This window comes from Balaenoptera borealis, assembly GCF_965194805.1.
Source record: "Balaenoptera borealis genome assembly, chromosome: 3".
Lineage (NCBI taxonomy): Eukaryota > Metazoa > Chordata > Mammalia > Artiodactyla > Balaenopteridae > Balaenoptera > Balaenoptera borealis.
The window spans coordinates 156710495-156736496 of NC_138866.1; the positions used below are offsets into that span (position 1 = coordinate 156710495).

The 26002-nt window shown below is 35.1% G+C and overlaps 2 long non-coding RNA genes across 2 annotated transcripts in view; both read left to right on the forward strand.

The window, feature by feature from the left end:
* Window positions 1-24559, forward strand: part of LOC309625980 — a 37758-nt gene extending 13199 nt beyond the window's left edge. The window contains exon 2 of the long non-coding RNA XR_014242865.1: window positions 98-24559. This is a non-coding gene — a long non-coding RNA (uncharacterized lncRNA). The remainder of the gene's footprint in view (window positions 1-97) is intronic.
* LOC309625972 overlaps window positions 1-26002 on the forward strand; it is a 264883-nt gene that overhangs the window by 231749 nt on the left and 7132 nt on the right. The gene's annotated exons all lie outside the window — the stretch shown is intronic.

The window sequence follows — 26002 nt, forward strand, 5'->3', positions numbered from 1 at the left end:
CACTTGCCGCAACTAGAGAAAGCCCTCGCACAGAAATGAAGACCCAACACAGCCAAAAATAAATACTAAAAAAAAAAAAAAATAATGTATCATTAAGAGAGAACTAAAATTTTCCCTGATAAGAGGCAGATGGTATATGAACGTATGGAAAAGCTTAAAAAAACTTTGCAAAGGGAAGTATTTGGGTAAATCTAATTGGATTTGGGCCAATTGTGTACTTAAAACAATAATATTAATATTTTGTGGGGTGTATACATATAAAGTAAAATACGTGACCACCATAGTTAAAATTTCAGGAGTGAGGTCAATGGAGTTGGAGTTGAGTGTTCTGTGGATATTGAATTGTTCTGGTCGTACTAAGAATTCTAGTTTTCATTAGATTTAGTCCTAAGGCAAGAATGCATGTCTTGCCAAGGTGTCCACTAAAAAATACGTGAAAGTATACCAAACAAGCCAATGGAGAAAGAAAATAAAATTATAGTAAATACAATATTTAATGGAAAAGTACAAGGAAAGAGAGAAAAGGAAACAACAGACATATGGTGTTAATAGAAAAAAAGCAGTAATATGATCAATTTAAACCCCAAAGAGTAGTAATTACACATTGTCAGAATGAATTCAAAAGAAACTTTATGTGATGCTTATGTGTGGATGTCTTAGTGTCTTAGCTTTGGCTGCTAGAACAAAATACCATGGACTGGGAGCTTAAGTTATTTATTGATTCTTTTTTTTCCTTTTATGGATTATGTTATTGGTGCCACGTTTAAGAACTCTTCACTTGTTTCTAAATCCTGAAGATTTTCCCCTTTGTTTTCTTCCCAAAGTTTTATACTTAAAGTTTTATTTTAAATCTATGATCTGTTTTGAGTGAATTTTTTTAAAGGTGTAAGGTTTAGGGTTCATGCTCATTTTGTGCCCATGGATGTCCAATTGCTCCAGCACCGTTTGTAAAAAGATTATTTTTCTACATTGAAATGCTTTTGCATATTTGCCAAAAATCAATTGGTTAAAAACTCTGTTGGCCATAACTGTTTGTTAATCTTTGATTTCTCTGTTATACTCTTATGGTCTATGCTGCAGTTCCTCTGCTGATGCAAAAATATCTTGATTGTGTATCTGGGTAGTAAGTCTTAAAATTGGGTGGTGTGAAATCTCCTATTTTATTCTTCTTTTGCAAAATTGTTTATTCTAGTCCCTTTGTCTTTTCATATGAACTTCAGAATAAGCTTTATCTATATCTGCAGTAATTGTGCTTGGAACTTAATAGGAACTACATACATTGAAACTATACCTAAATTTGGGGAGAACGAGCGTCTTTACTATTTTGAGTCTTCTAACCCGTGAATGTAGTAAGCCTCTCTATGGAGATATTCTTCGATTTCTTTCCTTACCATTTTGTATTTTTCTTCATATTAATCCTTTACATGTTTTGTTAGATTTATACTTCAATATTTCATTCTCTTTTGAGTGAGTGTAGTTGTGTCGTGTTTTAAACTTTGATTCCCACTTGTTCATTGCTAGTACATAGAAACACAATATTCCATTTTAGGGGATTTTTAAAAATAATCATAGAGAGATTTTCCTTCAGTGTGTTGAACCCATTACCATCTATTGCAATGCAAGAAATATTTGGTTGTAATTTGTAAACTTATTTCATATTTTGTATTTTAATATCTTCTTTTTTTGTCTGACAGATTCTTTCTTTGTATTTTTTTCCTCCAATAATTTTCAAAGGGTAATATTTGGGCATTCAAATACTATAAATATATATTAACATTTATTTTATTCTAAGTTCAATATAGGAAATAAAATTGCAATTATTAGATTCCTGTAAAATATGGAGACACTGTCACACTAATGCTTATAGCCCGCCTACCGCCTGCTAATAGATAATGTACTTTTCCTCAACTATTTTAATTGTGAAATTGTTCACAGTGCCATTATATACTTATTTTTTTATTTTTAAACATTTATGTTGTTATATAGAGCTGATTTGAAGAGCAAATGAGTTAATCTTCATTAAATACTTTTAACTAGAGCTTACCTGGGGCAGAAACTCAATAGATATTGACAACAATTATTACTAAACATATATGGAATTTGTTTACACTTTTCACCCTCAGTAACTTAGTATCATAGTGCCACTAAAAATCAACCAACCAATTAACAAACAGTAAGAACAACAACAACAAACTCCTGATTTATCCCTCAGCTAACTGGAGTATAACTTCAGATAAGTTTTCCAGAATGAGTTTAGACATAGCATACGAGTGAAGCCTGGTCTAGTCTGTATTATTTAAGATAGTTTAAATAGTTTTTTACATAGTTTTAAAAATATGGTTTATACTATATTTTATACTATAAAGATAAAAGTTAATTAAAATGAAAATATTAAAATGTTTATAGTTTTATACAGTTTTACATAGTATAATTTATATTATTATAATTGATGTAATGAGCTACTAAATTGCTTATATAATTCAGGGGTCACAATTATTTCTCTCATAATTCTATAGATCTTATTCCATGGTATCCTGTCATCTAAAAATGTACAAAGAAACTGAGCCTAAACTTTTTTTTTTTTTTTTTTGCTCTGGGGTGTTGATAACTATCCAAAGTCTTAAAATAGCAGAGAAAAAAGAGGATTTCTCTCTTGGTTTTGTAATACAGCTTTACTTAGAGAGTACGATTTCACAACATGAACTGAATATATTTGTCGATTCATTAGGGAATGAGGTTTGTATAATGTGAACAGCTATTAGTCAAAATGCAATTGAAATCAGTAATTAATACTACCATCTGGAACCAGCCCCAATTACCACGAAACAAAAGCTTCTGTACATGGAACACAGCTGCTACATTTGAGTGGATTTGTACTTTATCCTGACAAAGGGCTCAAATTTTGAAAGAAAATATAAAACATACAGTGCTGGTGATCTGGTAGTGAGAAGAATAGAAGACACTGAACATGAGCAAAACCTAGATGTACATAAAGACAGGGTTTATAGGTATTGTAAGGTCATTAGCTATAAATTGTTTTTAATTGAAATTCCTGCTTCACAAAGTGAATTTGTGAGTCTAAAATTTGCTAGGATTAACCCCAGCTTTACAATTGAAGCAATAGTTTTTATAAAGCATTTTTTTATTAAAACATCTTTATAAAAGTATAACCTGCATAATTTAAAATAATTCATGATTTGTATGTATGCAGGTACTTACTTCCTAGATTATTTGCTTTGGAAAGAGGGCAATTTTCCCATTCAGTGATGCTCCAAAGTTCAAGGAGGTCTGTTTTTTCAGATGTCTTGTTTTATAGATTCAGGTTGTTTTCCAGTCCAAGAAAGTTTTCTTTCTTTATGTATTTTTTTTAGTTCTTAAAAGTTCTTCCTTTTGCTTCATCTAGTCTAAAAAAAAGTTATGAATGGTGGTATTCCTGTCACTGATTTGAGCATCTACAACATGGATTAATCTCTTTTCGTCTTTGATGCCATTTTGATCTTTGCTGCATCCTTTCCTCTCATTCTTTTAAGACCATCATCTCTTTCTTCATCTCAGCCTGTTGCTGTTGTAGCTAACCTGTCCTTTCCTGTTTCATTGAGCCCACTGTTCTTCCTTCCTAAGAGCGAAAAGAAGTGCTATCTAAATTTTTTAATGTAAATATTGAACAACACGATATATTTCATCATGCTTTTTATGATAGATTATCTCTTAATACCCTAGCCTTTTTGGGGGGGGCTCCCTTCATTATATTTCTGTTTTGCCATATTTGAACTGAAAAAAAGTTTAACAAAATTAATGTTTATTTCAAAATGATCATGGATTCTTATTTTCCATATTTCCCTAATGCTATAAAAATTTTCTTCTTAGATTTTAAGCTTTATCCTGATTTATATAAGCATAATAGTCAGCTTGGGCAGCAACAACAGAATACCACAGATTGGTTGCCCTAAATAACAGACATTTATTTCTCACAGTTCTAGAGACTGGATGTCCAATATCAAGGTGTTAGCATGGTCAGCTTCTGGTGAGAGCTCTCCTCCTGGCTTCCCTTCTCGCTGTGTCCCCCCAGGGAGGAGAGAGAACAAGTGTGCTCTCTGATGTCTTTTCTCATAAGATCACTGATCTCATCATTAGAGCCCCACCCTCATGACCTCGTCCAATCCTACTTACCTCCCAAGGACCTCGTCTCCTAGCACCATCACTAAGGGTGTTAGGGCTTCAACATATGGCATTTGTGGAAGTGGGAGTGGGAGTGACAATAACATGTAGCCCATAGGAATAAGTTTACTCATTTAGCACAGGATATGGTTTGGAAAGCAGTGAGAATTAATTTTATTTCTGGATAGTTTTACACTCTCTGTTCTCAGTAAAGTCGGTTTCTTTGTGGGTTCTTCAGGCTGACTGTCTGCCTCTTCCTGGGCAAAACCTCTGAGCCACTGATCTCAGCTGGGATGGAGACAGTGGCTCCCTTAGGACATTTCCCAAGACTTTATATCATTTTTAAAAATAGTTTTTACTAGTTATACTTGTTTCATTGAGGGGGTGGGTCCGTGGTTCCCAAACCTGCATTGCAAAAATGGATCTCCATTGATTTTTATGGAAAGTGGTTGGCAGTGCTTCTGTATTATCATCTTTCAGAAAAGTCCCTTGAGACCATTCTAAACACCTCTTTCTCCTCTCCTTCCCCACTTTCGTCTTGGAAACCTTCCAGAGACAGAAGGTATTAGAGGATGTTAGAAATCAGTGAGTCTGATAGTAAGGACCCGGGGGGGCTTCATGGGTTTGTTTCTCATTGTGATAATTGCTTCTTTGAATTGTAAAATATAAACAAACGTGAGTATAGAACTTCATTAATAAAAAAATGGAATCTAAGTGAAAAATAGAACCCATAAGCTAAGTATCTCCCTTTCACACCTACAGTTACCCTCCACTCCTGTTCTTACACTGGTTTAGGCACTCCTCAGTCATAAGCATTTTTGTTTTAAAGAATATGTGCCATGTGTTAGATTTACTGCTCTTTTATTATTTTTTAATTGAATCTTATTTTTTTAATAAATTTATTTATTTTTGGCTGTGTTGGGTCTTCATTGCTGCATGCAGGCTTTCTCTAGTTGCGGCGAGCAGGGGCTACTCTTTGTTGTGGTACACAGGCTTCTTGTTGCAGTGGCTTCTCTTGTTGTGGAGCATGGGCTCTAGGCACATGGGCTTCAGTAGTTGTGGCACGCGGGCTCAGTAGTTGTGGCACCCGGGCTTAGTTGCTCCGCAGCATGTGGGATCTTCCCAGACCAGGGCTCGAACCCGTGTCCCCTGCATTGGCAGGTGGATTCTTAACCACTGCACCACCAGGAAAGTCCCAGTCATAAGCATTTTAACTGTGATTGTTTTAATATATCTGGGTTATATCAACACATGTCTTCTCTGATCCACGTTCCCTTCCTAAAATGTTTTTATTTTGTTATTTTTAGTTTTATCTTTGTTATCACTTTATCCATAAAATACTTGCATAATTGACTTGTTAATCTACATCTTTATTCTTTATATTTAACTTCATCATATCACTCCTTTTGTAGATTAAAAAAATGAACATTTTAGTTGTTTTCACATCTTGACTATTGTAAATGTTGCTGCAATGAGCATGGGAGTGCATATCTCTGAGATCTTGATTTCAGTTCTTTTGGATACATACCCAGAAATGGGATGGCTGGATCATGTGTTAATTGTATTTTTAAATTTTTGAAGAATCGTCCTACTGCTTTCCATGATGACTGCACCATTTTGCATTCCCACCAACAGTGTCTGATGGTCCCCTTTTCTCTACATACTTGCCAGTACTTATTATTTCTTGTGTTTATGATGATAGCCATTCTAACAGATGTAAAGTGATATCTCATGATTTCGATTTACATTTTCCTGATGATTGTTGAATGTGAATTTTTTTCATGTACCTATTGACCATATCTTTGTCTTATTTGAAGAAATATCTATTCAAGTCCTTAGGCATTTTTTCAATTGGTTTTTTTTTTTTTTTCTCTTGAGTTGTAGGAGTACCTGATGTATTTTGGAGATTAATACCCTATCAGATATGGTTTTATTGCAGATGTTTTCTCTCATTCCATAGGTTGCCTTTTCACTCTATTGAATGTTTCCTTTGCTGTGCAGAGCTTTTAAAATTGTGATGTAATCCCACTTATCTATTTTTTGTTTAATTGCCTGTGGTTCTGATGTCACGTCCATGAAATTATTCTCAGGATCAATGTCATGAAGTTTTTCTGCCTATGTTATCTTCTAGGAATTTTAAAATTTCAGGTCTTATGTTTAAGTCTTTAATCCATTTTGAGTTGGTTTTTGTGTATGCTGTAAGATAAGGCTCAATTTCATTCTCTTGCATGTGGATACTTATTTTTCCCGTTACCATTTATTTATTGAAGACACTGTCCTTTCTCCATTGTCTGTTCCTGACACCCTTGTCAAAGATTGGTTGACTGTATAATCTGGTTTTATTTCTGGGCTCTATATTCTGTTCCACTGGTCTATATATTTGTCTTTATCCCAGCCTACTGTTTTGTTTACCATGGATTTGTAACATATTTTGAAATCATGAAGTGTGATGCCTCTAGCTTTGTTCTTCTTCTCAAGATTCATTTGACTGTCCAAGGTCTTTTGTGGTTCCATATGAATTTTAGAATTTTTTTCTATTTCTATAAAGTGCCAATGGTACTTTGATAGGGATTGCATTGAATCTGTAGATGTCTTTGGGTACTATGGGCATTTTAACATTATTAAATCTTCGAATCCATGAACACTGGATGTCTTTTCATTTTGTATCTTCTTTAATTTCAATCATCAATATTTTGTAACTTTTATTATACAGATTTTTACCTCCTTAGTTAAGTTTATTTCTAAGTATTTAATTCTTTTTAATGCTGTCATAAATGGATTTGTTTTCCTAATTTTCTTTTCAGATGATTTTTATAAGTATATAGAAATGCAACTGATTTTTGTAAGTTAATTTCGTATTGTGCAACTTTACTGATTTTTTTATTAGTTCTAACAGTTTTCTGGTGGAGTTTTGGGGATTTTCTACCTAAAATATCATGCCGTTTCTAAACAGGGACAGTTTTATTTCTTCCTTTCTGATTTGGATGATTGTTATTTCTTCTTCTTGCCCAATTGCTCTGCATAGAGTTCCACATATTATATTGAATAGAAATGGTGAATGGTGAATATATTGAATGCAGTGGTACTTCCTTTCATTTCTCCTGATCTTGGAGGAAAAGATTTTATTTTTTTCACTGTTGAGTAAGATGTTAGCTCTAGGCTTGTCATATATGGTGTTTATTATGTTGAGATATTTGCCTTCTTTAACCAATTTGTTGAGCGTTTTTATCGTGAAAGGATGTAGAATTTTGTCAAATGCCTTTTCTGCATCTATTGAGATGATCATATGATTTTTATCCTCTATTCTGTTAATGTAGTTTATCATGTTTATTGATTTGCACAGTTGTTTATAGTTGTCTCATGGATTTTTTTCTTTTTCTTTGGCATCAGTTGTAATGCCATTTCTTTCATTTACAATTTTATTTATTTGAGTCTTCTCTCTTTTGTCCTTAGTCCAGTTAAGGGGTTGAAAACCAGCTTATTTTTCCAAAAACAAGTCAGTTTTGTTGATTTTTTTCTTCTACTTTTCTATTCTCTCTGTCTTTTATTTCTACTCTGATCTATGCTGTATCCTTCCTTCTGCTTCTTTGGTCTTCGTTTGGTCTTCTTTTCCTATTTCCTTGAGGTGTGAAGTTAGGTTGCTTATTGGATATATTTCTTTTTTTAATGTAGGCTTTTATCACAGGAAACTTTTCCTCTGAATATTGCTTTTGTTGTATCCCATCAATTTTGGTATGTTGTGTTATTATTTTCAATTTCTTAAGGTTTTTTTCTAATTTCCTTTTTGATTTCTCCTTTGACCTTCTGGCTCTTCAAGAGTTTGCTATTTAGTTCCCACATTTGTAAATTTTCCAGTTTGCCTTTTGCTATTGATTTCTACTTTCATCCCATTGTGGTTAGAGGAGATGCTTGGTGTGATTTTAATTTTCTTAAATTTGTAAACATTTGTTTTTTGATCTAACATGTGATCTATAGTGGAAAATTTCCCTGTGAATTTGAGAAAAATGTATATTCTGCTGCTGTTAAGTGGAACGTTCTGTGTATGTCTGTTGGGCCCATTTGGTTATAGTGTTGTCTTCTGTTTCTGTATTGATCTTCTGTTTTGATGTTCTATCCATTAAGAGACAAGGAAGGGTATTATATAATGATAAAAGGACCAATCCACCAGAAAAATATGATAATTCTAAATATATATGCATCCAACATCAGAGCACCTAAATATATCAAGCAAACATTGACAGAACTGAAAGGAGAAATAGAAAGCAATACAATAATAGTAGGAAACTTCAATACCCCACTTTCCATAATGAATACATTTTCTGAAGCCTTTTATGTCTGAAATTGTGTTTCTTATGGGTGATAATTTGGTTTGATATGGAATTCTGTCTTGAAAATTACCCTCCCTCTGAAATTGAGATAATGTTCCTTTGCCTTAAAGAATGAATATTGCCAATGTTGTCAGTCTATTTTTTACTCTTTTGAAGGTGAGTTTTTCTTTTTTTCTTTCTGAAGAAGCTGAGCTGAGAAGCTCTTAAGAGCATCACTTTGTCATTGGCATTCTGAGTGTGGCTCATTAATTCATAATGCTTGTTGCTGAGTATGCCCTTCAGCATACTGAAAACTCATGTTTCTTCAGCACTTAAAAATGTAATTTTTATTTAAAAAAATAGTTTAGCTATAATAGTTTGTTCTGTCTTATATTTTCTCCATTCTCTCTCTGCATCCCCTATAAAACGCATACTGCCATTCTTCAATTGTTTTGCTTTCTAAGATTTTTCTCACCTGTTTTCTACACTTAATTTGTTCTAATTCTATGATTGTTTTTAAGTTTATAATGTAGGCATTCTATTGATTTTAAATTTTAATAATATTTTATGTAACAGTGCACAGTTTGCTTTCTCACTAATTATTAAAATCTCTGCATAGTTCCTTTCTTAGAGCAACCTATTTTTATTTATTGTATGTTTACCTTCCTCAAGTTTTCCATGAAATATTAAATTTTTAAGAATTCTCTTGGTGCCTTAGTGACAGTTTTTCTGACTTCAGTACTTTGTTCTTGTTGTATGTTTTCATATTTATCTTTGTGGTGCTTATTACCCTAAAATTTCTGGTAATAGATGTGTGCTCATACCTTAACATGAAAAAATTTTCGATTAATATACAGTGCTGACATTTTTTCCTTTTCTCCCCACAGTCTGGTAAATCAGTTGTTTATAATAAACAGGGAAGCTGTAGGCAAGCTCTCTGTAGAGGGGTTGCCATGCGAATTGCTAAGCTTCTGTTCAAGTTGGCTGCATTTGTGGTTGGTAAATTGGCTGAGACCGTTCTCTTGTGCCAAACTAAGGTGTGATCTGCCCTGGCATGCCAGCATCTCTACTGGGAACAGAGCCCTCCACAGCAGATTAGCTGATGCATTTTAAACACTGTTCCTTCTTTGTGTGTGCAAGAGCTGCTTGAATTTGAGGACTGAAAGTCATGAGTGTAAAATAGAACCTGTACAGCCCTTCTGCAAATAATCCACATATTTAATAACCATACTGATTACATCTCTACCCTCTCTATGCACCAAACAATAAGTTAGGAACTTCTCTAAAAATATCTCTGTTTACTTTGAATTTTCATGTATTTGTGCATATTTGAGACTTGTTCTCTTTTCTCTGGTTAATCCACTAATGTGGTCCCATGTTTTTTCTATCTCACACAAATTTGCTAAAATATCTAGTCTGCCCATGCTCATACCCCTATTCTTAGAGCTATAGTGGATGCATTCCCATTCATACATTTTATTTTTATTCCACTTAGATTTGGAAAAAATCAGAATTGGACATGTATGATAAATTGTTATTTTGCACCATTGTTCGTTTACTGCCTTATGCCAGTGAGAATTAGATTAAAAATGTTATGGCTTATCATGGCAACAATGATTATATTCTGTATTTTTTCTATCAACTTACTCTCAACATTAATTACATATTTTTACCAGAATTACCAGCAGTTCTTTCTAACCTTCATTTTATGAGAGATGATTTATTAAATATTCAGTGCTATGCTTAGCCCCTAACATTTGGCATCAAGCCTACCTACAGGTTGCATGGTTTCATATACCCACATTCATGTATATTTACATGCCAGAGAAATTCTCATACATGTGCCTGAAAAGATGTAAACAAACATGTTCATGGAACACTTCTTATAGTGGGAAAACAAGTAATCTGAATGTTTATCAATAGGGAAATACAGAGTCTGTGTAATTTATCCAATAAGATTTTAAAATAATATAGACCAGGCAACAGCATTAAGATACATCCCAACATATTAGTATAAACCTCAGAAGTACATAGTTGTATGACAACATCAGGTTGCAAAATAATTATACATCATGAAAACATTTATGTGCATGTTTAAAGCATGATCCAAACAATTATATCTACAAATTGTAAATGTGGTCCTATATGTGTACATGTGTGCATGTATGGTGTGTATGCATGTGTGTGTTTTCTAATGGGCCAGAAAAATACACAATGACATATGAGTGTTGTTGCCTCTTGGGATCCACATGTTATGAGAAGAGAAAGAGATAAGGGTATTTGTTAAAATAGATTTAAATTTTATCTTGAATTTTTTAGCTTTATTGAGATGTTGATAGAAAATATATGTAAGTTGTTTAGGGTATGCAGTGTGATGATTTGATACAACAATACATTGGGAAATGATTACCACAATAAGGTTAGTTAACACCTCCCTCACATCACATAATTACTTTTATTTTTGCAGTGAGAACATTTAAGATTTACTTTCTTAACAAGTTTCAAGTATGTAATATAGTTGTACATGAACTATAGTCACCATGTTGTACATTAGTTCCCCAGAACTTATTCATCTTATAACTGAAAGTTTGTGCCCTTGGACCAACATCTCCCCAGCCCCTGTCAATCACCAGTCTACTTTCTGTATCTATGCATTTTTTTTTTTTTAGATTCCACATATAAATGACATCGTATATCATTTGTCTTTGTCTGACTTACTTCACTCAGCATAACGCCCTAAAGGTCCATCCATGTTGTTACAAATAGCAGGATTTCCTCTTTTTTAGGGCTGAATAATATTTTTATTGTATATATATCAAAATTTCTTTATCCATTCATTCAGTAGTGGACACTTTGGTTATTTCTGTATCTTGGCTATTATGAATAACTCTGTAATGAATATGGGAGTGCAGATATCCCTTTGAAATAATATTTTCATTTCTTTCATATATATACCCAGAAGTCAGGGTGCTGGACCATATAGTAAATCTATTTTTAATTTTGGGGGTAACCTCTATACTGTTTTGCATAGTGGCTGCACCAATTTACATTCCCATTAACAGTGTATTAGTGTTCCTTTTTCTCCACCTCTTCATCAGCATTTATCTCTTATAATTTTGATGATAACAATTCTGAGAGGTGTGAGGTGATCTCTCAATGTAATTTCGATTTGCATTTCCTTGATTATTAGTGATGTTGAGCACTTTTTCATTTACCTGTTGGCTGTTTTTATGTCTTCTTTGGAAAAATGTCTATTGAAGTCCTTTGCCCATTTTTTAACCATACTATTTGTTTGTTTTTCTATTGCGTTGTATCTGTTCTTTATGTATTTTGGATATTAACCCCTTAGCAGATAAATGGTTTGCATATATTTTTACCCACTCCATAGGTTACCTTTTTATTTTGCTGATTGTTTCTTTTCTTGTGCAGTAGCTTTTAAGTTTGATGTAGTCTCACTTGTTTATTTTTGTTTTGGTTTTGTGTGTGTGTGTGTGTGCATTTGGTGTTTTTTTCAAAAATTTTTTGCCAAGACTAATGTCAAAGAGATTTTTCCCTATATTTCTTTTAGTAGTTTTACAGTTTTGTATCTTAAATTTAAGTCTTTAATCAATTTCAAGTTATTTTTTGTGAGGGGTGTGAGATAGTTGTCCATCTTTATTATTCTGCATGTGTTGTCCAGTTTTCCCAACACCACTTATTGAAGAGACTGTCCTTTCCCCTTTGAGTCTGCTTGGCTCCCTTGTCAACTATTAGTTGATCTTACATGCATGGGTATATTTCTGGGCTCTCTTTCTCTTCCATTGGTCTATGTGTCTAATTTTTTGCCAGTTCCAGACTGTTTTGATTATTATAGCTTTGTAAAAAGAATTGAAATCAGGAATTGTGTTGACTCCATCTTTGCTCTTCTTTCTCAGGATTGCTTTGGCTATTCTAGCTCTTTCACGGTTCCATAGGAATTTCAGATTTTTTTTCTATTTCTGCAAAAAATGTTATTGGAATTTTGATAGGGATTGCATTGAATCTATCAAAAGCCTTGGGTAGTATGGACATTTTAACAATATTAATTTTTCCATTCCATGAACAGGAGATATCTTTCCATTTATTTGTGTCGTCTTCAACTTCTTTCACCAGTGTCTTGTAATTTTCAGTGTACGGATCTTTCACTTACTTGCTTATATTTCTTGTTTTTTCAAAGCTAGAAACAAGTAATTGTAGTAATAGAAACATAAGTATTTCAATGTTATTCTAATTTGTTTTTATATTTTTCAAATTTAACAAAACACTTCTCCATATAATTATAAAGATTATTTAAATTTTTCTAAGGATTGAAAATGAATTTTAATTTTTTTTATATTTGTGGTTTTTTGTTGTTATTTGAAACTAAACTGATGATCGGTTAATATGTCAGTTGCCTAATGAATTTTCTCTTCATTGTATTAATAAAGTGATAAATTAGAACTTAGTAAGACCTTATGTATTTAAGCAAGTTTCCATTAACAGACCATGAATTGTTACAGAGAAAGAAAAATCTATCAATTAAGGCATAGGCATGTGGGCTTCCATGGTAGTGAGTTTATTATAGAAGCAAGGTTTTATAATCAGTCCTAACACATAAAACTTAAAGAAGCTGTCTTTACAAAGGCATGCGGTCATACAGACCTCTTTTCTGGTTTAGGAGTGTATTTTCTAGCCAGGGGAAGGGAAGGAGTTGATCCATATGTGGACAAAGATCTTCATTCTCTTTTGCCCTGATTTCTATCAATCAGAGTCAAATAAAGAGACAGAGAATTAGGTGACTTTAAATTTAGAGCATTTGCATTATTCAAGCGATACTGTGGAGATTCAAAGCTTCCAAGTTTCTAACCTTCTTTCTAGAAATACCCTGAGACGGAAATGGGATGCTTTTCTCTTGTGTGAAAGTGTGCATCACCAGCCGGTTAAGTGAAATTCCTATAACTGAGCATCATCACCTCCCAACTCTATCCTGCCCACCTGGAAAGATCAAAACACAAGTTTGCTATTGCAAATGAAAAGTTCCACACTGGGGCAGGGCTGTCAGCAGTTTTATTTAAATTCACAAGGCATAAGTATCATATCACATTTTCAAAAGTGTTTAGGGGGCCTATTCTTCTGTCTCATTTCATTAATTCCCAAAGACAGTGAAAGACAATGCAGATGAGCTTAATTATTATCTTCTTCTGCTTGAGCATGCTATGAGAAAAGATTAAGGGGAGGCGGATGAGGAAGAGATGAAATATCCATGACACAAATTAGTATTTAGCATACATTTTGAAACCATGCTGTTTCTGCCAGCTTCAGTGCTTCTCTTTTTGGACGTAGAACAGACCCAAACTCTTCATTTTTAGCTCAGTTATGTTACTGTCTACATTTAAAGCACATTTACTCCTAGGTTTCTGATATCTCCAAATGCCCTGCACTATATAATTTTGCATAGAAAGAATTAAACATGATTAGGTTAAAACATACAGAATCCTGCTGTAAAAACTAACACATACCCTTACCATTCTCGCCATTGTGCTTTAAGCATAGGAAATTCTAGGCTTTGAGCTTACCAGTTAAATAGGAACTATCATATTATCGAATTGCCAAATTAAATAAGAAATATATTCATACAGTATGCAAAATGAGTTGCCACATTTAGATATCTATTTCAATTCTCATAGAAATAACTTGATGAAAGCACTTTGTTTAGTGCTAAAATCTAAGAATGACTCAAAGTAATGCAAGCCAAAAATTATACATATTCATGTCAACCAACAGCAAACAGATTTGAAATCAATGACCTCTTTCATTACTAAACAGCTTCCAAGCAGTAGCTGAAGTTCAAAGAAGGCACATAAAGAGCAGAGACAGAAACTCACCCTTGTTCCCCAGAGCCCTCCCTGTATGCCCCATTTCTGCCACTGAACCTTTTCCTTGAAACTCCTTTAAGGTTCTGTAGTGTGGGTACCTTTTCACTCTATGTCCTGCCAAAATTTTAGTGTGTCAAAGACCCAAGTGTCTGAATGACTGAAGAATAAGCCTGGTCTCAGGCCTTGATAGCAACCCCAGGTGTTCAAATTTGGGATTTGGAAAGTCATAGTAGCTAAAGGTTATTTCAGATGTTGGTTAAGTTTCTATGACCCAGACTGAAGAAACAAACATCACCGAAAAAATGTTGTGAGATCTTCACAATCCATGCTTACGTCCTTTTCACGGATACTCAAATTCAGAAGGTGAATCATCCAGAAAATTGTGAGTTTTTGCTTTAGAATTAATTGCTACTTATACACTTCTTTATCTCTTTCATCCTACACCAAATCCCCTCTAGATGCCTTCGTGCAATGCTCTCTGTCCTGGAGCAGCCACTGAGAAAACATTCCAGTGTCTACTTCAGGAACTTCTAGGATGGCGATGCATACATGTGGCCATCACTCCATCCCTCTGCCCCTCGGGGCACCTCATGCAACAAGGCAGCTTTACCAAGGCCCACTGTGTGTGCAGGAAGCTTTGCTTCTCCATGGAGATGGAATTACCAAGGGCTCTGTGAGGCGTATGCATCTAGTCCTGCCACCAGCACCCAGGAATCAGCAACAGTGCTGTGAACGTCCCCTCTGCTTGGCTGGTTCTGCAGCCAGGGCTTTGTTCTCTTAGCCACAGCCCTTGACAGGTGACCAGACTGAGTAGCAAGGAGATCGCCCCACCAAGTCCCTCAGAAGAGCCTGGCTTCAGCCATTTGCCATGTCTGGGAGAAGATGGTAAAACTAGTGGCCTTTCATTTCACCAAAAGAGCAGAATCGCAAGCCCATTTACTACTGGTGCAACTCAAAAGATTGGCATTGCTTCCTGCTTGTTATCTTCAGGCCAACCTCTAGCTGACTGTCCTATTGTCTGCTAACACCATGCAGACACATCCATTCTATAACTTTGCTGTTAATACTGAGCATGCGATGAAAAATCAGTGGACATTTAAGTGAATAAACAGCTGGAAGGAGTGAGGCCAAACTACTCCATCTCCTGCCACTGCCATAAATCCATGAAGGGAACCCTGTTATACATATTTTCCATTCGATAAAAAAGATCTTACTGTAGAAAGCTATGAAAAAAAAAGGAAAACTGTAAAAAAATGAATAATTGGAAGTGAAAATAATTATAACTTCAAAAATGCATCCAAAAGAGTGATTAACATAAGGACCCTGATAAGATTTTAAATGCTGAGTTAGGAGACCATGTTGGGAGATGGCTCTATGACATGGAGTAAAATTATTAAGAAAAATGAATGTTATGAGAGAAAACCTGAGAGCCATGGAAAAGAATAAATGTAAATCTCTGTAAGAAGTCCAGATGAAAATGGAGTAATCAGAGAAGTGGTAATCAAAGACACAGTGAAAAAACACTTTTCTGAGGTAAAAGTAAACTCAGTTTTCCACATTGAAATGTCTCGTTGAGTATAGGGGAGATTTGAAAATAAGATGAACATATTCTAGTAAAATGCATAATTTTAAGGATGAAGAAAGAATCAACAAACTTCCAAACAGAGAAAATAAATTATGTACAAAGGGAAGATCAAATTAGCATCAGTCTTATCAACTCTGATAATGGTAACACCTCACAGGAAACCATGAAAGTTCAATTTATATAACTATCCTATTTCATTGACCAGCAAAAACAAAAACCTATCTAAGTTATGTATTTATTATTGTTATTAAAAAATGGTAACTGCCACAATAGAGTAAAATAGTTTTTGTACTACCAGGAGATTATAGAATTGTGATCTGAGCATTTTAGAACAGGTTAAAAATGTTCTTCATGGCTTCAGAGGGGAAGAAAAAGACATTTCAGACAAACATGGAATAGACACACTTTTAGAACAGTAGACACTTGTGAAATAAGCATCTGAAATCTGTCAAATTAAAATTGAATCAGGAATAAAAAGCCAAAGGCAAGGGCTGACATGACAGAATAAGAGCAATGAAATGAATACATTTCTGATGTTAAGTTTAGAAAAATTGATAACAGTAATTTTAAGTATAATGAAATTGTTAGTAATATGCTATTACATTTTCATAATAAATATATTATTAAAATGAGTAATCACCTGGCACTAAAAGTCTGGATAAGTTTAATAAAATAGGGATATGGGTATAAGAGAATCATAGCATAACGCTTTGCTAAAAGTCTCACAATGGGATATTATATATTTCTTGATTTTGATAATTATATTTTTGTTTACTTATGTTTCACTCATAAATCAAAACAGTCCAGTAGTGAAATAAAAATAGTAAAAACTGTTTATTGAGATATTTAACAACTCAGCCAAAACAAGAGAAAGAAAAATGAAAACAGAAGAAATGATAAAAAGAAAATATAAAACATGCCATGAATAAGTCCTAGTACAAAAAAATTTACAAAAGGAATTTTTTTAAATAAAGGAATAAGAAGATTTATAATGTAATAGAGTATTCCATGCAAGGATGTAATTGTCTTTTAATTTATGTATCAAAGACAAAAGTACAAAATATTATTGCTACTATATTTTACTTCACTGGTTTTGGGTGCAAAATAAAGTCTATTTTATTTTAATTTGTTTGCAATTCTAAAGTACACTTAACTGCACATATTTAAGCTGTACAGTTTGATCAGTTTTGTATTCATCTGTAAAACCAGCACCAAAATCAAGATAACCCAATCTATTTTATTTCAGTGTGTAAACCATGGTGACTTCAACCATAAATTTTCCCTAACAGGATGTATCCTTCGTCAGTCTTTATCCTTCTTAAGTATATTAGGTGGATTCATTTCCTAGGGCTGCTGTAACACATACCTCATACTGGGTGCCTTAAACATCAGAAATTATTGTCTCACCATCCTCAGCTGGAAACTGAGACCAAACCATTAGTAGGGTCGATCTCTCCTGAGGTCTCTCTCCTTGGTGTGTAGACTGTCGTGTTCTCTCTGTGTCCTCCCATGGTCATCCCTCTGTGCATGTTTGTGTCCTGATCTCCTCTAATAAGGACACCAGTGATATGGGATTAGGGCCCCACCCTAATGACCTCCTATTAACTCAATTGTCTCTTTAGAGACTGCCTTCAAATGCAGTCACATTCTGAGCTCTGGGGAGTTAGAATTTCACGTAGGACTTTTGATGGGACACAATTAAACCCATAACAGTGGAGATTCCCAGAATCCTAAATCCATCTGGTGGTCATTTTCTTTCCACCAGTCATCCGTCTCAGCTCATTCACCAACAAGTAACTAATGATAATCCCGAATCACTCATTCGTTCATACCATGCATTTAGTGCTTCTGGAACTGTTCTGTTTAACCCAAGGTGGCTGGGTGTTTGTGGGGTAATGGAAGCTGAGTAGAGAGGGATTTATACTTGGAAGCTGCAGACCCTGACCCTGAAGTCAGATCCCCTTTCGCAGTGGGGAGAGAGGAAGGAGGTGAGGACCCCACGCCCTAAATACTGAGAAATTTCTTGGTGATTTAATACTTGAAAGTCAGGGCAAAATTCTCAAGCTCTTTGAGTCTCACAAGTTACAGTTGAAATGCAAATCAAAACTACAATGAGGTATCACCTCACACTGGTCAGAAGGGCTATCATCAAAAAATCTACAAACAATAAATGCTGGAGAGGGTGTGGAGAAAAGGGAACCCTGTGGGAATGTAAATTGATACAGCCACTATGGAAAACAGTATGGAGGTTCCTTAAAAAACTAAAAGTAGAACTACCATATGACCCGACAATCCCACTACTAGGCATATACCCAGAGAATACGTGCACCCCAGTGTTCATAGCAGCACTATTTACAATAGCCAGGACATGGAAGCAACCTAAATGTCCATCAACAGAGGAATGGATAAAGAAGATGTGGTATATATATATACAATGGAACATTACTCAGCCATAAAAAGGAATGAATCTGGGTCATTTGTAGAGACGTGGATGGACCTAGAGAGTGTCATATAGAGAGAAGTAAGTCAGAAAGAGAAAACCAAATATCATATAATAACGGATATATGTGTTATCTAGAAAAATGGTATAGATGATCTTATTTGCAAAGCAGAGATAGAAACACAGACGTAGAGAACAAATGTCTGAATACCAAAGGGGAAAGGAGGAATTGGGAGACTGGGATTGACACATACACATTATGGATACTATGTATAAAATAGACAACTGATGGGAACATACTGTATAGCACAGGGAACTCTACCAAATACACTGTGGTAACCTAAATGGGAGGGAAGTCCAAAAGGGAGGGGATATCGGTATGTGTATGGCTGATGCATTTTGTTGTGCAGTGGAGGCTAACACAACATTGTAAAGCAACCATACTTCAATAAAAATTAATTTTAAAAAATTTGAGCTTTAATATAAGTTGTGCCCAGCCTAGAAGAGCAAACTCATACAGCCAACTCCTAGATTTGGGAGAAAATGTCAATGTCGATTGTTGTGTAGCACTGTGGGGTTTGTGGTTGCTTATGTGGCATCATCATGGCCTTAGATAACTAACTGATACAGAAATTGGTTCTGAGGAGTAAGGTGCTGACATAACAAAAATCTTTCATGTACAGACCTGGCATTTAGACTGGAGGTGGGGATGTAAGAAAAACTGTGAGCAAGTTACTGGAAATTTTTGAGGAAAAATACTGAGGAAATTGTCATTGGAGGCTCCAGAATGGTGAACCATCTTATGTGTTTGAGAAATAATTGCAATTCTGTCATTTGCAGTAACTTGGAAGATGGAAAATATACCTAATGAACTGTTAAGAGTTGGGTAACAGGACCTCCAGCCAGAATGTTGAAAGAGCTTGATTTCAGGTGAATATTAGAAGGTTTGAAAACCACAAGATGAGTGAAATAAAGAGCTGGCCAATTTTTAATTCAAATTTAGAGGCGTTGTATGGATGTCCGGTCTTGTGGGTTTGGAAAATAAAGCTGTTTCTCATCTTTCATCTCTCTCCAGCCAGCAAAGGGCTCTCAAAATAATATATAGCCTGGGGCACAGATCAAATCAATGGTGTGGCAGTAAGAACCTTTGTTAGGATCTCTGGAAGATTTGAGGCAGTGCCTAATAGACACTTTGAACTAAACAAAGGACTTCAAAGGGCTGACCCCCAACAGACTGACATGTCCAGAAGAGCCAGATCAAGACTAAAGAGAGAGTTTATTTGGAAAAGAATTGTGAGTTTGTCTTTTTTTTCAAATGGATTGAAATTGAATCAGATACAAAGAAGTCTGCAGGTTTTTCATGGGAGTTTCACAGGCTCAAGGGCCACAGACGTGGGCTGAAAGGCACTGAAATTGTCAAAATACAAAAAGAGCTCTGGGCTCCCAGCTTCCCTTGAGCAGGAAGCAGACTAAGGAGTCTGTCTGCTCAGCTGCCAACATGAACTGTTTCTGCAGAATTAGCCGTTTAAGGTGACGGCTAAGAAGGACAGATTTCTCAAAGACCGAATCCAAGAACCATGGGGGCCATTTCCAGGGCAAACAGGACCCAATCAAGGCACATGCCCTCCTAGAAAGGGAATCGTGGCAGCATTTGCCCTGCAGGATTACAGAATATCTAAGGACCAGAGTCTGCTTTGTGTTTTTTCTTTTCTCTTTTTTTTTCTTCCCCCTTTCAAGCAATCTTCAGTTGGGCCTGTTGCTGCGGTTGTTCTGTCTCATCATTGTATGTTTGGGGTGTGGGGGGAAATAAGTTGTCTTTTCAGTTCCCAGGTCTCTAGACCATGGACTGTCTCCAGACAGCAGGGTACACATATTTTTTTGTTTTCAACTTCGTCTTCAGGGACTTCATATGGGTGCCTTGAAATTGGCAGTGCAGGGACTTCATATAGGTGCCTTGAAATTGGCCGTGGCGGGAGTATTTACATCAAAGAGTTCAACTGATGCTACAAATCAGGGTTGTTTTCCCCCAGAGAATTTGTTGTTAAATATTTATGAGCACACCACCACGCCTGGATGAAGAAGAGCCACTTCTGAACCTGACGAAGATGATAAGGTCTTCAACTTCAAGCCCAACGCAGTGATTGAATGAGACTTTTGAAGGACTTAGGAGTGTATTTTTACATGAGAGAAAGTGAATAATTGAAGCCAGAGGGCCGGTGATGGTAGATCGATTGCACTGATGGCCATAATTAATGGCCTCTGGTCTCCATGCCCTTCTCAATGTGAGCAGTTCCTTCATTCCATGGCAGATTCTGTTTTCTCACCCTGTGAATCAGCTATGGAGGACAGAATGGTGCATGGGTGTCCCTGCAGGCCTTGTTCCCTTCTGCTGGCTGACTTGCAGGGTTCTCTTGATTTCATCTGGAAACCACATGGTCTGCTGGAGAATGAGTGTCCACATGGGGTATGATCATCTCAGTTGGGGCCTCCTAGGTGACTCTTCCCAGTGACCAGACAGCTGGACAGAGATGTACCACTGAGCCCAGACAGGGTCAGCCAAGCCCGGCCCAGAAGACCAAAATAAACTGACCCAAAGAATTACAAATATTTATAGATAATAATGTGAATATTCTTTGATTCTTGAGTTAGTATATACATAAGGGGAAAATTGCAAGTGAGTTATAATTTTTCTATCTTGAAACACAAGATTTGTAGGGACTTATAGGTGATTTTGTAAGCCATTATCTGTATATTTCTTTTTATTTAAGAGGAGACCAACTTATTAATCACTATATAATATGTTGGTCATCATTCTACATATTTTAAAAGCAGCAATGAAAATATTTCACCCTGAAGGATTTTTCAATTTACCTGAACAAAATGTTTGGGGCAGAACTGAGCAATCTTCTCTAAGAGCTGTGTCTCACTTTGGTCTTTCTGCAATTATAGATCCAATTGTTCACCCATCTTTATATCTTTTATTCTAACTGGAAAATGATATTTCCATGCAAATTATTCATACATAAATACCATTAGCTTAAATTTTAGATAAACTGTTATAGTGTATTGAACATTAACTTAGGGTGGAGTCTTTTCAAAAAGTAAAACTAAAAAATAGCTACAACCACCAGCAACACAGTTATCTCAAGCACTCAGTCCATGATCTGGGTGTTTTGTTGTCTAGTTAACAGGGCACTTTTCAGAATTAGATCCCCAGTTAGTGTATTTTTAATGTCAATTACTAATTTCACTCATTTTGTGTAAAATTGTCATCTTTTTGTGAATTCATAGAGTCTCACTCACATGATTTGCAGGAAAAAGAGTATTATGAACCCCATTTGAATGTTTTGGAATTTTTTAATTATTAGGTTTAAGTGTTATCAGACAGAAACACAATGATTAAAAAGGATTAGTTTTTAATAATTTGTGCATTTTCATTATCAATTAATTAGTAAATTAAACCTCAAACTTATCTATTCTTTTTGTAGCAAACAATAACAAAGAAAAATAAAACATAAAATTCATATTTATACAAATTATGACTTGGACATGCTATGGAGAGTGAAAACAGTTATGGAATAGGAAGACCGTCTTTGCTAGTACAGAAATTAATGATTTCAAACTAACTTTAGGGAAATTTTAAAATATGTAAGAAAAATTCACTTTATTATGGAATTTTTATATCAGATTTAATCTATTTCTTGTCCCAATGTGAAATTTTATATTCTAAAATGTGTATTCAGTGGACTTCATTGTGACTATAAGAAGCATTGTCTTTATTTGTAAGTTTGACTCATGAAACGAAGGACTATTCATATTAAAAAGTTCAATTCAAGTTCTGCCACAAGAAATCATTTTTTAAATGAGATATTATTATTACTATTATAAAGAGTATTAGTATTAGCATTCATGTTTTGTTAACACTGTACATCATTACCTAGGGGAGTAAATAATGTTATCACATCCACTATAAATTGTTTCTGTATTGAATGTAAAGCACCACATGACTACATTAAAATTTTTTTTCAAAGGGAATGTTAGTGTCATGGTTAATATCACAAGTTTTATGACAAAATAGAATCCAGAATTTTTTTCCTTCACTTAGCTCATTATTGTCTTTGAGTAAATTACTTAAAATCCATAACCCTTATTTTTATTTGAAAAAATTGAAATGATATAATAATGATAATGGCTATATAAAAGAAGCATTGAGAATAATAATAATGGCTATATAAGAGAAACATTGAGGAATAACTACTATATATAAATAGGAAAAAATACAGTAAGTTATTTCCCAGAAAGGAGTTGAAATAAAAGCACAAAACAGGCATTTTCTCCCCAAAGCACTAATGAAATTAGGAATAGTGAAAAACAAGGATATGATAAAAGCATATAGTGCTTTGTATTTGAAAAATTCATGGCTTAGAAAATAAATATGATGTTTTTCCTTATATTTCTTTTTATCCTTAGAATGGCCACTTAGGACATATCTTGTTTTGAAGAAACACTTCCCTGAAGTTCAATTATGCTTTCGGTTTAACTTAATTTTTATACTAATGTGGACTTCAAGTAAAATTAAGTAACAGTATTAAATACCATGCAGACTCCAATTCCATGTATTAGTGGAGGATTGTTCTCCCTGTGTCTCTAACACTACCCAGCAAATCCTCCAGATTCTATTTACACACACACACACACACACACACACACATGCACAGAGAGAGAGAGAGAGAGAGAGAGAGAGAGAGATTCGCTTGATTAATAATTGCCTGATAAAAATTGTAAAACTGTAACTGGAATTTGGGGTAATTTGTTATTTCTTTCTTATATATTAAGCCTTGCTTGAATCTCTACAAAGAGTTTATGTCCTTTTTTCAAAAATAATAAGATTACTAGTCTATTAAAATTAAGCAGCAGTTATTAAGTAAGTGTACAAGCATAAAGTGAGTTATTTCAGAACAAATTCTTTTTCCCTCTCTTTGTACTTATCAGTGTGTCACAAAGTCTTTCTTTTTCTTCTCTCCTTATAGTTTGTTGTCTCTTCTTATTCCTGTTACATCTGTGTAGGAGACCTATGGTGATATCAGATGTAAGAAATACCATTCGTGAGATGAAGATGGCTGTGTTAGTGACCTCCACACTTTTCAGCCTAATCATTCTAGAGTTTTCAAGATGAGTTATCAACACGTTCTTTCCTTAAGTTCTGTTTCTATGGCAACATTTCCTCCTAGCTTGCCATCTATATGCCGTTTATTATTCTATTACCTACATTTACTTATTACCTGTTATTTTTTTAACATTACCCCATTACTTCTTTTTATGTTCCATCTTACCTAACTCCTGGCTCCAGGGTTTGAAGAGTTTAGCTATCTCCACACCAGTAACTCCAGTCAGTACTTACAAGGATGGGACACATGCTTCTCCTAGCTTAGATTCTTCTCCATTCTCTTCTCCAAACTCTTCACTAATAAAAAATTTATTGTAACCTTTAATTTTCTTCAATTTAATTTAACTTGTTTCTAGCTCAGTTTGTTCTTGGTTGTTTTTGAAAAAAGAGTCCCAGTGTTGACACATAGCAACAGCACAACATTTCTAGTCGCTGTTAATAAGAAACACAACTTTTGATTTCATATGGTTCAGTTCTTAACTCTTACAGAAATTATTTTCTGCTGAGCAGTCTTCTTTTTTCCAGGAGTATGGTTTTGTTGTTTGTTTGTTTTTTTCTTTCCTCTAACATTTTGAAAAAGAAGAAGAAAAGCTCTTCATCTCTGAGACTTTTCTAGCTTTTCTAGTGAAAGCATGGGATGCTGTCAGTTGATTTCTAATGAGCCTCCCACAGTCTGAGTCTGTGTAAAAGGGTTAGCATGACTCATGATCTTGAACTTTAACAGAGATTAGATTGTTTTGAACCATAACCACATATGTTAAATATAGTTAAAACATTTAGTGCATCCATCACAGATTCAAACATAAACACATGTTTTATACTCTTACTAGATGGTAAGTGGACGCTTTGAGGAAGAGCGAGAGCCCAGTTCTGAGGAGACCTGGGCAGGGCACTGTGTGGGACTAAGCAGGATGCTTAGAGTCTCAGAGGGACCTGACTCATTGGGAATCTGCACGGCGGGCAGAGGTGGGAATCCCAGAGGGCAGTAGGTGGCCACTGTACATTGCAAGAATGACTACACCAGGACAGTCGTGGCCACAAGAAATTGCCTGGGGGAGAATTACCAAAAGTGAATGGTGATTATAAAATCAACCCACCAAGTGAGTTACAGAGTCCAGTGAATGGCACTAGATATTTATAGGCATACTCAGATCAGTTTGGAGACCTTTGATGGCTAAGTATGCCTATATTCTTTCTTTTTAAATTCAGGTCTTACAATGACAGTTTGTTAAGCAATAAATGAATGCTGCTGGTCAGCCACCATTTTCATGATGCTCAGATAAGCAGGGGGAATTTGTGTCACAGGAAAAACTGAATTTTGTTACAAATGATTTGTCTTTCTATTTACTCTTCTGCCTTCCACCGTTAAGCTATCATATTTTGTAAGTGATGGAAAGGAGGAGGAAAGGAGAGGGGAGGGGAGAGAGAGGAGGGGAGGGGAGAGGGAGGAGAGGAGGGGAGAGGAGGGAGCATCTCTGCAGTCCACTGAGAAGCAGTATTGACATTCCTTGTGTGAAGCGTATCTGGGCTGTTCACAAATTTACAATGATACCTGTCACCCTTGAGGTTGGGTGCAGCTATGTGAATTGCTTGACCAATTAAATGTGAACAAATACAAAGGATGTCACTTCCAAGGGGTCACGTTAGAGCTAGGAAGCATTTTCCATATTCCTTTTTCTTGCTTGACAATGGAAAGCATGCATTGAGCATACATACACTTTTGTTGTAAAAATTCATTGAGATTTGGGGATTTTTGTTACTGCAGCTAACTATGCACATCTTGACTGATACATCATGTTAGTTCCCTAAAGAACAGATGTTTCCTTTCTTTCATGATTGTGTTCCAAACCTAATGTTCTTCTGATTGTTCTGCCCCATATGGTTGCTCTAAACTAAGTATGGTAAAAGGAGGCTCAAATTTCAACTCATCAAATGCACCCTTCCTGTTTCATGAATTCCAGTCTTACCCAGTACCTAACACCATCTTGACAGGCTTTCTCAATTTTTGAAAAAAATATTAACTGTGCCCAAAAGACATTTTTCTTCCATTATGAAATGGTGAAATGCACAAATGTGTTAGGACAGGAGAAGGTAGAGGTCTCGCAAAGTGCCTCTATTCTGTATTCTTTACTTTTGGTGACTCTTTTCTTGCCATGTACTAGTGCGCTCTGCTGAAGCCTCAAATTGGGAATGCTTTCATTCTGTGTTTTCAGGACCAGTTCAGATGGGGCATATGACTTCCTGTTTCAAGACTGGACTTGTGTTCAGCATCTCCATTTCCTTCCCATGTTGCTATCATATTCTGTTTGATGGTTTTCATGGTATTCTTATGCATACTGTAATTTTAAAATACTGTTAACAGCAGTCTGAGGGAATTGAAGGGAAAGAAGGGATGCAAGACAGATTTGCAATGATTTGTGTGCAATTATTCCATTATTAAAAATTCAGTTACTGTTCTTATGTAATGTATGC